The sequence below is a fragment of the Prionailurus viverrinus genome, chromosome A1 (assembly GCF_022837055.1).
Source record: "Prionailurus viverrinus isolate Anna chromosome A1, UM_Priviv_1.0, whole genome shotgun sequence".
NCBI lineage: Eukaryota > Metazoa > Chordata > Mammalia > Carnivora > Felidae > Prionailurus > Prionailurus viverrinus.
Genome location: NC_062561.1, coordinates 236,345,982 through 236,363,411, shown reverse-complemented (window position 1 = coordinate 236,363,411; position 17,430 = coordinate 236,345,982). Strand labels below are relative to the sequence as shown.

Sequence of the window (17,430 nt, the reverse complement as noted above, 5' to 3'; positions counted from 1 at the left end):
CATGGAATTTAGGGAGAGTCTAGGCCAAGGGGACGGGCCAGCTGGGGATGGCTGCAATAAGATCTCCCACTTCTTGACTGAAGGATGACCTTGAATTTGCCTGGCTTGTACATATATCCACCCTCCCCATGCTTGTCTTGTCCATACAGTGAGTTGAAATTATGGGACTCCAAGAAAACTTGTACAAAGGGTACCTAGTCTTATCCATAGTCACCAAAATTGAGTTCTTCGTTCAAGGCTCAGTTGGGATGGTGATCTATCTGTTCACCTCAGCACATGAGAAAATAGCCGAGGAAGCCCGAGGAACGTCTTGAACCCGATGGCCAAATGGCCGTCTGACTGCTAGGTAATGGAGAGCAGCATTATTCTATGTGATTATAAAAGCAGAACAGCCATTGATCAGAGGACATACAAGGATGGGAGTCTTCGCTGACCATAAAGGAAGAGCTAGCTTCCTCACACTTGGAGTTGCTGAAAATAAACTGGGCTGTTGAGCGATTGGTCTCTCTTGCTCTGGGACAGAGATAGTGTACCCATCTCCGGCGTGACGTGCGTTCCAAGATTCTAGCACCCTAAGTGGAGATCCTCTGCATGCTGACAAGTGCTGTGGGGGTTGTTAGGAATCCCGGGATGTCCTGAATCAGACATTTGTTTACCAAGTTGGATGTGCCAGGAAATAAGGCTAGAACGTCCACTTGCAACACACAGTATCTCTTAGGTGGAGGAAAGAGAGCCTTGACTTCAACATTTGGCTCTATCCCAATTTGTGTCATCACCACAGAGTCTTTGAATAGCTAACGCAGGCCCTTTTGGAAGATGGTCAATGACATCTGCCAGGTGGCTTAAAGAACCCTGAGTGGCTGGGCTGGAATTTTCCCGTGCTGAGTCAGAGTGGGCTGGAAACTACAGGAGGCATGCTGAAAATCACACGGGCCCTGGGAGTTACCCATAGAGTTGGAATCCCCACCTTACCCTCACTTTACCTAGGGCCTTGGGAAAGTCACTTAACCTCTCTGAGCCCCACTTCCTCATTTACAAGAGGGAAGGTGATACTTTCCCACATGGTTGTAATAAAAAAATATCCCTGGCACAGGGATTCTGAGGTACCCAATAAATTGTAGCCATTATAATTGGGTGAACTGAGGATGCTGTATATTGAATGTAACTGAAATTTTTTCCCACATAAAAACTTCCTTCGCACTTTCTAGGTGCCACTTGACTTAATGCGGGCCTCCCGTGCCACTCACAGGAGAAACCATTCCCTACCCACAAGGACAGATGCTTGGAGATGCTGTGGAAAGATGTTCTCCTTTCTCAGAGTTTGAAACTTCCATGGTAATATTTCTTCAAGATCTTGCTGGCCAACAGAACCCAAGAACATTTGGAAACTCCATCATGATCTGGCCAGAGCCCCCAGCCAGTGTTGGAATTTTTCTAGCTGCCTCACAAGAAGTGAAAAGAAGCCAGCTGCACCAGTCAGCTCTCACCTGTGTATACATCCATCTTACACGATGAGTTAAAGCCTTAGTCAGCTCTGTGCAAGGAGCCACAAATATGTAGCTACACACAATTAAAGAGGGCAATTCTTCAGTCATCTTGAAGTCTCCATTGTAATTTTGTTCAATGACACGACTTTTCTCCTGTGTGTTATTTTTTTAAATTAATAAGCCTTATTTTTATGAGCAGTTGTAGGTTCACAGAACAATTGTGTGGGAAGTATGGAGTTCCTACATACCTTACCCCCGCATGTGTATAAGCTCCCCCATTATCAACATCCTGCCCCAGAGCAGCCACATCTGTTGGAACAATGAACAGTGACCCACCACTATTACCCAGGGTTCCCAGTTTATATGTGGTTCTCTCTTGATGCTGTGCCTCTGTGGGTTTCGGAAACATATAGTGATGCATATCCACCATTATAGTACCTTACAGGGTAGTTTCACTGCCTTAGACATTTTCTGTGCTTCTCCTGTTCCCCCCACCCCGAACCCCTGGCAATAATTTTACCGTCTCATAGTTTTGTTTTTTCCAGAATGTCATAGAGTTGGAATCAGACAGCATGTGACCTTTACAGATTAGCTTCTTTCACTTAGAAGAGCCTTAAGGCTCTCCCACATCTTTTCATGGCTTGAGAGCTCATTTATTTTTAGCACTGAATAATATTCCATTGTCTATATATATCACAGTTTGCTTATCCATTCACCTACTGAAGGCATCTTGGTTGTTTCCAAGTTTTGGCAATTATGAATAAAACTGCTATAAACATTTATGTGCAGGTTTTTGTGTGGACATAAATTTTCAGCTTCTTTGGGTAGATACCAAGGACCACAAATTCAGGAACATATGGCAAGAGTATGTTCAGTTTGTAAGAAACTGCCAAACTGTCTTCCAAAGTGGCTGCACCATGTTGCATTCCCACCAGCGAAGAGTGAGAGTTCCTGTTGCTCCACATCCTCGCCAGCATTTGGTGTCGTCAGTGCTCTGGATTTTGGCCATTCTAATAGGTGTGCAGTGGTATCTCATTGTTCTTTGAGTTTACATTTCCCTGATGACATATGATGTGGGCTGTCTTTTCACATGTTTATTAGCCATCTGTATGTCTTCTTTGGTGAGGTGTCTGTTCAGGTCTTTTGCCCATTTTTTAACAGGCTGTTCATTTTCTTATTGTTCAATATTACGAGTTCTTGTGTATTTTGGATATATCATATGTGTCTTTTGCAAATATTTTCTTCTAATTTGTGGCTTGCCTTCTCATTCTCTTGACAGTTTCTTTCACAGAACGGATGCTTTACAATTTATCAGCTTTTCCTTTCAAGCAATACTGGCCTACTGGAAATTTTAAAATATGGCTTTGCTTTTCTGTCTCCTGCAGCCTTGACCAATTGCAGGTGTCGGCTGTGACATTCACTATCGAAGATGCTCCTGCCCCTTCCATCCAGTGCCTAGAAATGGCACCAGGACAGGCAATGTCACCCTGTGACCTGCAGATACACTTTTGAGTGGCTCCTTGTAGGTGCTCAGTCAACACCCAGCCCACACTCATCTGGATCCAGAAGATCCAACAAGCAGATGGGAATATCGCCTCCAGCTGTTAGACCACACCAGATTGAGAGGAAGAATGGTACTGTGTCATTACCAGCACAGAAACTCGGTGATTATGTCTGTCCTCTAAATGACAGCACTGATTAAATAGTAATTAATTCCTCAACAGGCTGAATTAAATAATCAAGTAAGCTGCAGGTGATGTAATTACAATAGTTATTTAACACTTAATGAAATACTCCTACAAGTATTGATCTGGTAAGTCTTTCCTCTATCTTGAAGCAGTCCCGTTCCTATGGAATGACTTTCCTATGAGGATCTAAGGACCCAACTGGCAACTTATGATCCCTTCACAGGGCTAAATCTTTAGGTGAAAAGAAGCCCAATTTCACACCCTGTGGCCCAGACTGTACCAGGCATTGGCACCAGCCTTGTCCTGCCAACCAGCAGTGGAACCAACCAAAACCTGAGAGCCCTCCAGGAATCGAAGACCCAAGTGATCAGAAGGGAGAGAAAGATCTTACTTGAATTGGCCTGTGACTGGTTCCCATTACTTCTCTTCTGGAACTATCTGCAGAATATCTGCAGAATATCTGTGAATATCAGCAGTTGTATTTGTTTTTTAATAGACATAGCATCTACCCTCAGATTTGTTCATCCCAAAATGTCCTCACAGGAAGGGATAAACATATTCACGAGTCCAGGGCAGCTCGAATATGCCCCTACTGCCAGCAGACTATTTATTACATGTTGACTGGATCTCAGCTTCTTAAGCACATTCCCTTATGACTCAGTTATTAAACAAACACATGGGCAAGACAATATTACAGTGATATTACTTGTTAAGAAAGATAATCCCATATTCTTTGTACTTCCATGGAAATATTTGATATTAATCAAGTCAAGACACAACAGCTGAGGAGTGTTCACACTTTCTGTGTTATTTTTTGAGACTTTGGTACTTTTGCTTCTGTGTTTTAGCCTTCAGAAAAACAAGCTTGCTTTCTACACACCCCCCCCCCCACCAGGACTGCGTAATGCTGACCCTGAATAATAAAACTCATCGGCAATGCAGTTTTTAACCTCGCGGTCTTATCATGAATATTTACTATCTGGCTGGGAGCTGGCACCGGGCTGCCTGCCTCTCCACTGCCCTGCCGCAGCCTGATCCACTGTTGGGAGAGTGTTGCCTTGGCAACAGAGGGCCGCGGAAGGCAAAGAAACTGACAGTCACCCACACAAAGCGCTCCGGATCTGTGGGCTAATTAAAAGGTTCTGTGCTTGGGTCACCTTGTAAACGAGAAGTGTCAGTCAGAAACCATGGTCACAAACAGCCCCACGGAGAAGCCCCGGGAACTCCCTGCCACCCTGCAGGTGCCTGCTGCCCCCGAGTGAGGAACTCACAGGTCAGGCTCTCTCCTTGGCTGGGCAATCTTATTAAATGGACTGGATCTATTTTTTGCCAGTAGGCACATAAAGCAGTCAACTGGAGTGATTGATTAAAAGCAGGCTGCTCTCCTCAGATCCTGATTTAGATCTGATGTCATTTGTAATTGAAACTGCTTTCAAAAGCTTACAGGCTGGAAGGTGGTATGTGGGAGCAGTGGGCAACTTATGATGAGCTCTAAGGGGTTCAGGATATGGCAGAAGGTCATCATCTAAGCAAGGATGGAACAGACCCTCCCCTTGGGCCTTAATCAGGAGACGTCATCTTTACAGTGTGTTGTGGGGCGAGGGGACGCTGAGCATCTCCAGTACACCGAGTAGCCTTAAGAACATGGGGGTGAAGGCCTTGCCCCCAGTGGCCCATAGCTGCCCACTGGCATTGCAGCTCTCTGTGCTCCAGCCCCAGCGGAACTCTTCAGCCACAGCTCACACTACACACCCCACACGGTACACTCACTTCCAGGTAGGTCCAAGAGCCTGGATTCCTGCACCAAAGCTGAACTCTGACCCTTTAGAAACCCTTGGGCACTGCGCAAAAACAGAAAGGGAAGCTCCCAGAGAAACAGAAACAGAGGTGGCCACAAGGAGAGGCCGGATGTTACGTAAGAGCCCACCACTTACAAAGGCAATGCACACCCACGGGGAAGCAGCCAGACTCAAGAACTGGCTGGGGGGATCTGGGGGGAACTGGCTGGGAGGAATGGGGTGGAACTTCAGTGGGGCCTGCCTGAGGCTCCCAAAAGACCAAAGACAGGAGCTCCTGGTCCACTCACCTCCATTAGCACGAGTGCATCAGAATCTCCCTACAGCCTCTCGGAACAAAGGAGTCTCACACCTCAGGTCATCAGGGAGTATTAGGAGGGGTCGCAGGATCCCCACAGACAGCCTCAACTACCTGTTTCTCTTCTTGCTGATGACCAGAGTTCCTTTCTGAGAGATGGACAAGACCACACGATGCGGGTTCTGGTTGCACACACAGCACTCACGTCGAATGTGTGTGTCCTGGAGAGTTACCTCATACTTCTGCATCCCTGTTTCATCACCCGACAAAGGGGCAGCAAGACTATTCTCTTCACGAAGGCACCACGATAATGAAATAAGGTAATCTGTGTCAATGCTCCGAGAGATGCCAAGAGCACCGTGAGGCCCCAGTAAACACTGGTGAACTGTGTCTCCCAAAAAGATACGTAGGAGTCCCAACACCCAGCACCTCAGAATGTGACCATATTTGGAGATGAGGTCTTTCCAGAGATAATCAAGTTAAGATGAAGTCATCAGGGTTGGGCTCCAAACCAATACAACGGGTGTCCTCATCAAAAGGGGAAACTGGGACACAGGCGCTGACCTGCATCGAGGGCGGACAATATGGAGACACAGGAAAAGCACCAGGTGAACATGGAAGCGACCCATCTACAAGCCAAGGAGCGTCAAAGACTTCCAGTGGACCCCCAGACGCTGAGAGGCAACGAAGTCTCCCGGGCAGGTTTCAGAAGGTCATGGCCTTGCTGACGCCTTGAGTTTGCCTTTTGTCTCCAGACCTATGAGATAATAAATTTCTGTTGGGTAAGCCACCCAGTCTGTGGTGCTTTGTTACAGAGGCCTTGGGAACTAATTCGGTGTGTTCATCAGGGTAAGTGTTTGTAAGTTCTAACCTGCGAAATCCCAAAATGCAGTACGTTTAAAAGGAAGTTCCTCACGAACCCATCGCGTCGTGCCCAGCCCTGGGCAGGGGGAGCCACTCTCTGCCATGGGCTCATGCAGGAATCCAGGTTCTTTCTGCTCTGTGGCTCCACCACCTACATTCCAGTGAGTGGGAAGGGACAGGAGAGGATCTGGCTTCTGAGTTCAGGAAGGACCAAACCCAGAGGGGCAGGCCTCTCTTCCACCCATTCCCCATCAGCGCAGGCTGTCACATGGCCACCCGTGGCTGCATGTGAGTCCCCAGTGTTCCCGGTTGTGACTTTGCATGAATATTACTTAGTGAATGGGAAACCTGATACTACATCTGATAAGGAAAGAATCCAAAGATTGCTTAGTGACAAAACCAATAGCATTAGGCATGCACCTTGTACCTTGCAATGGTTGAGGTTTGACAGAATCAGTCCATTCAGAAGAAGGGGTCTCTCCAAAGTAGCTGGACAGAGTCTCCCGAGAGACTGGCTGGGGACGTTCCCAACTGAGGTCCCGGTAGCTGCCCTGCACTTCTGGTCTCTTTACGGGAGACGGAGGCCTCCCAGCGACCAGCTTAATTATTCCCTGCAACTTTTAACAGCTGAATTGTCATTTCTTTAGCTGCTACAAGGTTTGGGTCATCTCGCTGGTGGCTTTATTAGTATCTATTTTTACTCATAACGAGGAGATAAATAAGCAAGGTTTCCACAACTGGTGAAAGCCTCTTTGTTGGAGACAGCCAATCATCACAAACCACCTTAGAAATTACAGCCAACCCATGCACTTTCTAAAATAATCTGAAACTTAAAGATGCAACTATTTATCAATTAATTTAAACCCTAGCGAGAATTTTGCATACACAGGGGCTTTAGGATGGAGCTTAATGGATTGAATTCAGACTACTGCACAAATGAATTCTGAGAGCTGGGTTATATATATTCACAAAGTTGAGGCTTCGTGAAGTTTTCTTGGCAGAAGGAAAGAATATATTAAAATCTGGACTCCTTATGTGTTTCCCAGAAGAAATCAGCAGTCAGCTTCTTCCACCATAAAATTAATCCAGAAAGTAAATGAACATAATGCAAGAAATAATTCTGTTGTGGGGGGGAGGGGTGTACTTCACAGGCAACAACAATATCCAACAAAGTTTTGGTCCTGCCGTTCTGAGGGCCTTTGAAAACTATGTCAAATCCTACCGAATTGAATTTGAAACAGACCATGAAAGATTTCAAGTAAGCTCTTGTGGGGATCAAAATGAAGATTTATAGCAACGGAAATAAATTTGATTTCGAAAATGACTTTTGGTATCATTGCATTAATGACCTTAAGGGAAACTCCTCTCAGGGGAAGTATTAGGTCACAGGATATTCAATCAGGGGAGCAATGCTGAAGTAGGGAACTTGCAAATTAAAGATAGCACCATTTGTCTTAAATCGATCAGAGACAAGAGTGGAGGAAAAAGTCCCCAAAAGGTACAGCAAAAAATCAAGCCCAATTTGATTTGATTTATGTCACCTAGCCTCATGGCACTGCAAATACCATGAGACCTTATTTCAAGGATTCTATAGATGAACTTGTGGCCAGAGAGAAGACGAAAATGATTCCATAGAAGGAAGACGAGGAAGAAGAAAAGGAGAAGGAGAAAAGAGGGGGTAGGGAAGGAAAGGGAGAAGATTTTTACATCACATCTGTGAAATGCCTGGATGTATTCCCCCCAAAATGCTTTAAAAATAGTCCAGTGGGTGCCTGGGTGGCTCAGTCAGTTAATCTTCCGACTTAGCACAGATCATGATCTCCCTCTCTGATGTCCATGAGGAACCTGCTTCAGATCTTCTGTCCTACCCTCTCTGCCTCTCCCCTGCTTGTGCTCTCTCTCTCTCTCTCTCTCTCTCTCTCTCAAAAATAAATAAGCATTTTAAAAATAAAAATAAAATAAAAGAGTAAAGAAAGATAATCCAGTGACTCAGAGATTGGATGGAGGTCAAGACCAGAAACTGGAAGAAATGCCCCATCTTGTGCTGGTTTGTACCTAACAGCTCTCCCCCCAGAAGCTGCACAGCGCCCCAGACACCTGGAGCTAGTTACTTACTCTCCCCATCTGCAGTGGCCTTGGGCTACTGAAGGACCACGTGGCCGACCAAGACAAGGAGGGAGGGGGCTTCCCTAGAAGCGATCAGAGACTGCCCAGCCCAGAGCCCCAAGGCTACAAGCTCTTCAGGTCCTGGAAGGACCAGCACCTGACCTTGATGACCGCACTCCAAGTCTGCCCCAGAGTCCTTGCACTGGCCTGCACTTGAGCAATGGGGCCTCCTGCCCCGGCCACATAAGGAAGACTCCTATAGACAGACTGTAGACGTCCATCTCACGGTTTGTTTTGTTCTCTTCAAAGGGAGACACTGAATCAGGGTTTGGCCCAGCTGGCAAGTTTTCTGGACTGGAAATTGTCAACCATTTGCTAGGAACATATACAATCTAATATGCCTTTGGATGATGTAGACCAAACCCAGCTTGGCTCCCTGCAGGCGGGATCCATGCAGCCAGCCCTCTAAGGAAGTTATGTCATGACACTAGAGAAATCTGACATCTGGAAACCCAACCAATTAAAACACAGCCAACAGCTAACCGGAAGGTCACAGGCCACTCCTGCCATTTCTACATATTGACTATCATGAGAACTAAGAAGTATTTTACCATAAGTTTGGGTCACAGTTTTACAAGTAACTACATTTGTACACAGCACAGAAAAACCCTTGATCCAGAAAGAAGATCAGATAGAACATGTGCATTAAGGTCCCTGAAAACAGAAAACAAACAGCTTAGGGAAGGAACACATTTGCCACCTCTCTGAACTTTCCCCAGAGCCCCTGTCCTCTCATGGGTCCTGCAGGTCAAGTCCAGGGTTCTGGGACAGAATCAAACTGGTTGTTAGGACAGTATGAATGGTTAAGTTGGGTGGTCCATACAGAGAATAGAATATTTCTTGAGATAACAGCAAGAAGAAAAGCAGGTGGCCACAGCAGCCAACAGGCAACTATTTAAGGTACAGAAAGATTAAGCTGTCTTCACCAGCTCCAGGATTTTCCAAAGATCAGGAAGTCCCTTAATCAGTTAAATAAGGCCAACTTGGGTGGCAGGGCCATTCGCTGAGCTCTGGTACAAAGTTTTCACTCCCGTCTGTGCCGACACTTATGACAAAGCCAGTCCTCTCTTGCCCTTGGTCTCCCTCTCAGATACCTTAGAAGGAAGAGGAAAGGAAGAATTAACAGGATGAATGGAAGCATTTAGGTCTCCGTTATGACAAGGCCAGTCCTCTCTTGCCCTTGGTCTCCCTCTCAGATACCTTAGAAGGAAGAGGAAAGGAGGAATTAACAGGATGAATGGAAGTATTTAGGTCTCCGTTGGCAATCATTCCAATCTCATTTATCTGAATAATTACGTGTGCATGGAGCCAGGAAGGAGGGGAGAGAGAGCTAGGACCTGAGACCCACACCCACACCCATCCCAGTCCCAAAGGCAGCATCTCAGAGGATGTAGAGTCTTCAACAACTAGGACCCCAATTTTTGGCACCCTCTATTCCCTCAGAGGTCCCTTGCTTCCTGGGTTTCCCAAGGAGCCAGCCTTTCCTCCTCAGTAATGGACTCCAGCCAGCTCTCTCTTTAACACCCCACTTGATGTAAATGTGGGCATCTCAAACATGGCACACCCCTCCCCAATGGCTGCCCCTCCAGTCTCCTGCACCTGTGTGCATTGGAGCACCACTGTCCTAGTTGCTCAGACAAAACATCTAAGAATTCTTCTTGATCTCTGTCTTCTTCTCACGTCCTACATCCCGCCCACAAGCAAATCCTATCAGCTCCACCTGCAAAATATAACCAAAGCCATCTTCTTCCCTATCCCCGTCCTGGCGAGGAGTCCTCACCTACAACATGCCTCCCCCAGATGATCAGAATAGCATCATATGTGGGCTCCCCACTTGCACTGGTCTATGCCCAGTCCACTTCCTCATGGCAGAGTGGTCTTTTAAGAAACACAAATCAGATTGTATCTCTCTCCTCCTTAGGCCCTCATTCACAGAATTTCTGGGTGCAATGGAGCTGGTGACGAAAACAGTTGACATGGTGCTGATAAATGATGCAGACACCAGAGGCAACTTTAAGCATGGCAGCAATACACCCCAAAGATCCCCAAGTGAACCTTCCAGGCACAGACCTGCCTATGGAGCTCTCGACCTTCATGTCTAAGTGCTCACTCAGTGTCTTCACTTGGATGTCTCAAGGTAACCTCAAACCCAACTCATCACCCACCAGACACTGAACTCATCACCTCCACCCTTGCTCCCCCCAACCATGAGCATGGCCCCAAACGTTCCCCTCCTCAGAGAATGGCACCAACCACTTACCAACTGTACAAGCCACCACCTCGGCATGACCCTTGGTGTCTCCCTCTCCTTTCCCAGTGTCAACTCCACACCAACTCCCGTCTTTCTCACCTGCCAAATGCCTGTCAAATCGACCCCACAGCTCACTATTGCCAGACACACCTTGCTGTTCTACAAGGTCGTTTCTTTCACCTAACTGGTATTCCCAGGTCCAGTGTAGTCTCCCAGAGTGTGGGCATCTCAATAACTGGACCTTCTCTTATTCACAGGGGATTCCAGCTCTGGGCTACACATTCTCAGGGTCTTCTGTTTCTTCCAAGAGCATGTCTAATATATTCTTCACTGTGATTGTTTGATTAGTGAGTCTTTCCTCACCAAAGTGTGAGCTTTATGTACATTCCTGAACGCCATAAAGATGTCTGTGGGAAGTCACAGCCACCAAGCCTAGTGAACACAGATCCCCTCCCTAATCTATTTGTAATCTTTGTTGAACAAGGAGAAGAAATGGCCCAAGGAATGCACTGAGCTGACACATGTTCAACACACAGCCTCAGACAAGCAGAGTGAATTGTAAGAGGTGTATGGTCCAGTGAGAGATAACAGTACCCTGCAAAGATGGACCAGAACTGGCCCAGAGAACGGCAATAGCTTCTTCTTCACACGTTCCTCCCCTCATAAACAGCCCCTGGAGAGAACATACGTCATAGGTGCACATGCCTCAAGTCAGTAAGGAAGCAACGTCCATGGAGACAACGTATCGCCAAGCGACATACAAGGTGCTGTGCATCGTGAGCAATGCGCTCTATCTCCTGAACGGCCTTCGTGCTGAGATCGTCACCTAAACAAGAAGCCCAATAACGAGGGTTTCATCCCCGGCAAAGTCAGGGGAAGGGACCTTGTTCCACTTGAAATCGGCCCCTGCCCACAAGAGGGCTGCCTGTCTTCCTCATGGAAAAGAGAAAAGGCCCCTAAAGTGGGCCCTGCCTGCCTGATTTTGACCTTAGTGGGTTACAGATTAGCTTTGCTGAGTGTCTTGTTAATCCAAACTGCTTCTGCTTCCTGATCCTTTTCTTTGAGCTGCTTTGCTTTGTTCCCTTTGGCCTCCCCAGGGAAGCAGTGTGGGTTTCACGTAGCAGATTCTCAAGGGTTTCATAGCAAACAGTCTTATGCACACACACGTACACACACGTGCTGGCTTTCTATAGCCAGGGAATATAACCTTGCAAAATAACCAAGACTTGTTCTACTTAGAGTAAGGTCGAAAGCAACAAAGAGGGGAGAGACCGGGCAGGCAAAGTCTTTGCCAGCAACTTCCACGTTACTCCTCCAGACACCCGATCAATGATTCTTAATCCCCAGTGTGTCTCCAAATTGCTTGGAGAGCTTGTTAAAAATTTAGATTCCTGGCTTCCACCCCAGGAAGTCTGATTTAGTAGGTCTCGCGTGTGGCTATAAATCCAATTTTTAGCCAGTGCCTCGCTTGATTCAGAAGCTGTTGGTCCAAAGAGCAAACTGGGATCTGACCCTGAACGTGCCGTTCTGCTGCTCAGCGCCTTCGATCACGCTCCAAGAAGAAAGATTAAAACCCGCAGCCCGGGGGGTGCTCTGGGCTAGGCTCCCCTGACGCATCTCGGCAATGCTCACAGGGGCCACCTCCCATGCAACATACCCCAGCTCGCTCCTCCTGGCCAGCAGTGTGAAGTCCTCACCCCAGCCCTGGGAGTCACCCCCACCACCCTCTTCAACACCTTGTAATCTGCTCAGCCCAACCTTGACCTCCTGGACCTTCTCCTGCCCCCAGGGTGGCCCTGCCAGCTCACCCTCATGGCTGCCCCAGCATTGACCTTCCTCGTCCCAGCACCTTGGCTTTTTCGGGGCAACCTCACACCCAAGTCCTTCCCTGGGGGCCTCTGAACCCCAGGCTGGGCAGAGAATGCAAGCCTTCTCCCTGGGTGGCTAGAGCTCCACCCTGTGAACCACAGGGCTTCCCCAACATGCGTTTTCCACTGCATGACCGAGAGATGGGGAGGGGGAGGTGGGAGGAGCATCAAAGGAGACAGATACCAGCTAGACTCTCCTCCCTCTACACCTTCCCCTCTCCCTGCATGTCTTTTCTGAGGCTGGCTCCTTCCTGCCTTCAACACCTCTCCATCATGCGTCCCGCATCAGTCACCCAGGGCCACCGCTACAGGGTACCACAGACTCAGTGGCTTGAACAACAGAAACGTATTATTTTCTCACAGTTCTAAAGACTTGGAAGTCCAGGATCCAGATGCTGGAAGGACTGCTTCCTTCTGATGCCTCCTCCCGGGCTATAGTGGCCATCTTCTCCCTGTGTCGTCACTCCGTCTTCCCTCTGTGTCCTGATCTCCTCTTCAGTATGACACTGGTCATACTGGAGTAGAGCCCACATGAATGCCTTCGTTTCAACTTAATTCCCTCTATAAAAACCCTGTCTCCAAATACAGTCACATTCTGAGGCAAACGGGGGCTAGAACTTCAACCTATGCATTTTGGAAGGACATGACTCAGCCCATAAAACCCTTTGCTATTGTTATAAATTCCTCTTTTTGGTGGCAAGGTCTCCTGTAAACCATGGACCTCCTCACCTTCTCTGTGTCCAATGCAGGTCTCTGGGCAGGACAGCTTGGGGACAGCTGATCTGGTCTGCTTTGCCTTCCACTGGCCTGTGAGCACCTCATTTACTGGACTCAGTCTCCCCAGGGCGAGCTGCAGAGCATCCGCGAAGCATGTGAGTGGGCACCACGCCCCCATCCTGCTGACACGGGACATTCAGGGAAGGGAGCCCCTTTAGAAATCCTTATGGAGATGTGGAAAACATTTCCCTTTGTGCCTGACCGTACTCTTGGAGTTCTTCAGCCAAAAAGAAAGTACTGTTAAGAATTATTACTGAGCTATTTAGAGTTTTTATTGGAGTTCTAGGAAGCCAAGAATTTCTGACTGGTATATGAATCACAGGAAGGAACCCTGATTATTTTTTACCCAGAAACTGGCAGTATTTGATGACAGATAAATGTAATAGATCAGGAAGTGCAACTTCCCTTAATGCTATTTCAGTATTTCTCAAAGCACGCTTGCCAGAGATGTGAACGGCTGGGGAGAGTTGGCTCGTCTCTTCCGTCTGTCCTGAGCTTGCATGGACCGCTTCTAGCAGTTCCGAGTCCTTGCCGTGTTCGCCCCTTGCCACCCAGGTGCGTGTCTATCTCACTCACTGCAATGAAGGGAACATTCATTAGAACATTCGTTCTAATCAGCTCAGTGAAAATCCTGACAGTGCTACGCTTTGGTGAGGAGGCAAGGGAATGAGGGTTCACACACATTCTCGTGGGACCCTAAGGCAAGCAGTCTGGAAAGTACTTTGATCACTCCCAGCAAGTTGAAGATGTGCACAGAGCCCAGAGATACTTGCATAGACGTCCAAGAAGACATTTAAAAGAATGGTTACTGCAATTACTTGCAACTTGGGAAAACAAGGAATAATTTAAATGTTCATCGATAGAATACCATAAAAATTCAACAAGTTAACTGGAATTAATGTATCAAGTAGATGAATCTTAAAACCATAATATTGATTTTTTTTTAAAGCTGCTACAATTTGGACGTTGTGCAAAAAAAGCATGAACACGGCCAGCCTGGGCCTGTTGTCCTTAGAAAGATGCATCAGATTTCAAGAGGGTTCCCTCCATCCCCTAAATAACAAAAAAAAGCTTGGCATGATAACACTAGGTGTGCAAACAATGCAGTTGGTGTTGGAACTTGCTTTCCTTTGGGGCGTCTGGAGTCCGGGTGCTGAGCCAGGCAGGGGCACCAACGTGAGCAGCCCCCGATGAAAATCCTGGGGACCGAGCCCGTCAGACTCCCTGGAGGACAACCCTTCACACACAGAGGAACAAGCGTGTTCTGTGTGGCTGCTGGGCAAAACCCTAGGAAGCTCCTGCCTGGTTTCCTCCTGACCTCACCCCCACCCCCCACCCCCATGCCTTTCCCTTTTCTGACTGTGTTCTTCACCCCCCCCCCCCCCCGCACTCCCCGTCCTCCCCGCTCTGACCCATTGCAACAAGTCACAGCCGGGAGCCTGAGCACCATGGAATCCTTCCACTATGGAAGCGCGGAACCTCGGGTGATCTGGGGACCCTCAAAGTGAACGCAAACAAAACATCACGTGGTTTAAGCTTAAGAACATGCAAAACAAGATGACTCATCGTTTATGGAGGCACATGTCTGATAGGAAAATATAAAAACATGCCCAGGGGTGATAAGTGACAGCAGAGAGTCAAGGACAAACGTTCACAAGACTCACCTGTGATACTTTATGCCCGTAAAGGAATGAAGCGAACATGGTGAAGTATTAAGATTTCATGTGGCTGAGTCACAGTCCATGGTGGTCCCTTACATTGTGCTCTACATTTTTCTGTATGTCTAAACATTCTCGAAGTGAACCACATTGAAAAGGGATGAACTAGAGGAGGACAGCCCAGAGGGGACGAAGGTGAGTCTATTTCAATTCTAGCTCGTATTTCCCTGATTGTGGATCATGGCGCTCTCCTACCAGAGGGCAAACAGCCCTGGAAGTTACAATTCCGGGAAGTAATTCCACGTAAGCTTGAGGTCCAGTTCTTTCTCAAGTAGGGATTTCATTGGGGAGACACACCTTTCATACCTGAAGAAGTCTGGAGGCAAATGGCAGGAATAACGGAAAAGGCACAAGTCAGCAAGCAAGGAGATCCAGGGGAAGGAAGGAGGTCTGTCCTCTATTTCATTACCGGAGGCCAGCCATTATCTTACAAATGACACCTTGGCAGTGAGTGGCCATCCCACAAGACAGTGATTCTCTTGTTCCTTAAAAGGATTCCCTGGGAGAGATGATATGGGATGGAGACGGGGTTTGGGACAACTGCAATGGTGATCATGATAATGACGTATCAGTGTCTCAACATGTTGCTCATTGACAATGAGAAAAAATCTGCTAAATGCCTAAACGTTACTGTGCATGGGGAACACAGAGAAGCTAAACTGTCATCTCTGTCTTCAAAGAGCTCAGAAGCTAGCAAAGGGACCACAGGGGGACAGATTCAAAGGCACCCGAGTTTGTGCGTGGGAAGGCTAGCGGTGACAGCTTTCCATCCACCTCGATCAGGCAACACCCCACTGTGTCCCTTGGTGCTAAGACATCATATGCCCTCAACAAGCATACACTGTCAACAATGATAGTGTGCTGTTGTGCCAGGTCTCTCTATTGGTCAAGTATTAGTTCCAGAAGCCATGCAAATGGTTATTTCCCACTTGCCTACACAGGTATCCTGGACATGCCTCCAAGGAGGTTATGGAGGACACTACATCCCAACATGCTGCAAGCTTCTTGAAACAGGAGACTGTGGTCCCCATGCCAACGCATTGCTCTGGGCTCCTGCTGTGGGGAACAATACTGATTCACAGGCCCAGGCGCGGCCCTCTGCAGCCTTCACTGCATGCACATCAAGCCCATGCTGCCGGAACACGCTCTCGGCCACTGCCTGCACACTCTTGCCAGACCAGAGTTCTCCTGCGACGAGCAGCTTTGGCTAGAGAATAACTAACACAACAGACTGGTCAGATCCTTCTCCAACCTGCATGGAGGTGTGGAGCTTTTCTGTTCAACCTTTCCTCTCTGTTCACCGGTGTCAGGCCTGCCTCACGGTCTGAAGGCTCCCACTGCCTCCTTGGGCTCCTCACGTTTCTCCTTCACGGGCATCGTCCTGGTAACTTCTCACGTGTGCCATCGTATCTCGTGTCTGCTTCTCGGGGGACCCAAGATAGCACGGTTGTAGTCCCAACACTAACGAAGGACAAAAATACAACAGGAGCCAAATAGTCACTGTTCACTGAATATAAATAACAGATCGAGAAAAGAAATGATGAGGGTGATAATTAAGAAGATCTCTACAAGGAAAATGTAAACCATTCACCGGTGGTAATTAAAAAACCATTTTAGTCTGAATATCTTGTTTACGATCAGTGCGCTGTTTGTAATTTTAATTTTTGGTCAACATTTCTTTATTCACGAGTGATTAGAAATCAATAAAAGACCATACTCGAAACTACCAAACTACAGAAATAATTTACAACTTGGCTTCGGCTTCACTAAGTGAGTCATTCTGAATGCACAGGGGGCCTAACTTCTGCCGTAGCCGAGGAGGACCACTCTAAGAAAGGGGAGGGCCACATCTTTGTCAACCTGTGCTCATACTGGCTATATTTGGGAACTAAGCTTTTTGTATTTGTAATCACCAGCATAGGGACTCCTAGTATTTATCCTGACAGTCTTATGTACGAACTTTGTAACCTCCAAACAGTTGTGGAATACAGGCGTAACAGATCAGTCCAGAGATGATGATGCCGTGATGTAACTTGAGGTCAGGAGTTTGTCTTGCTCCCTGGAAAGTCCCCAGGGAAACAGGCAGCTGCTGGAACTCCAACAAACCTGTGATGTGATTCTGATTCCATAGTAGCCTGGTTTGCCATCTGCACACTATGCTGAGAAACAACCCTGAATCTGTTTGCTCTGTAATCTTAAATACCATTATCCAGCATATTTGCCTGAATCTAGGACTGGTCTCCTTATCTACCATAAGTAAGAAATGACTATTACTACCAAAAATATCTATTCAGCATTTGTTATGGGTTTGTTTTTGGGGTTTTTTTTTTGTGATGTTTTGATTTGTTTTGTGATGTTAACTTTTGCAACCCAGGGAGTCAGGAACTATTACTACTGACATTTTCAGATGAAAAAACTGAGACACAGAGAAGTTAAATAACTTGTCCAAGGTCACACAGAAAAAATTAGCCAGGACAGGGTATAAAATGAAACAAACTAGAGTATCTTAACAACTCT

The 17,430-nt window shown here is 47.2% G+C and overlaps 1 long non-coding RNA gene across 1 annotated transcript; it reads right to left on the bottom strand.

Moving 5' to 3' along the window:
• Nucleotides 1-1,747: 1,747 nt before the first annotated feature.
• On the bottom strand, nt 1,748-17,156 carry LOC125167562 (uncharacterized). Its single transcript, XR_007152832.1, has 3 exons — nt 17,020-17,156; nt 16,142-16,144; nt 1,748-1,757 (listed from the first exon to the last, which is right to left on the bottom strand). It is a non-coding gene; the product is annotated as an uncharacterized LOC125167562 (long non-coding RNA).
• Between the last annotated feature and the right edge of the window lie 274 nt (nt 17,157-17,430).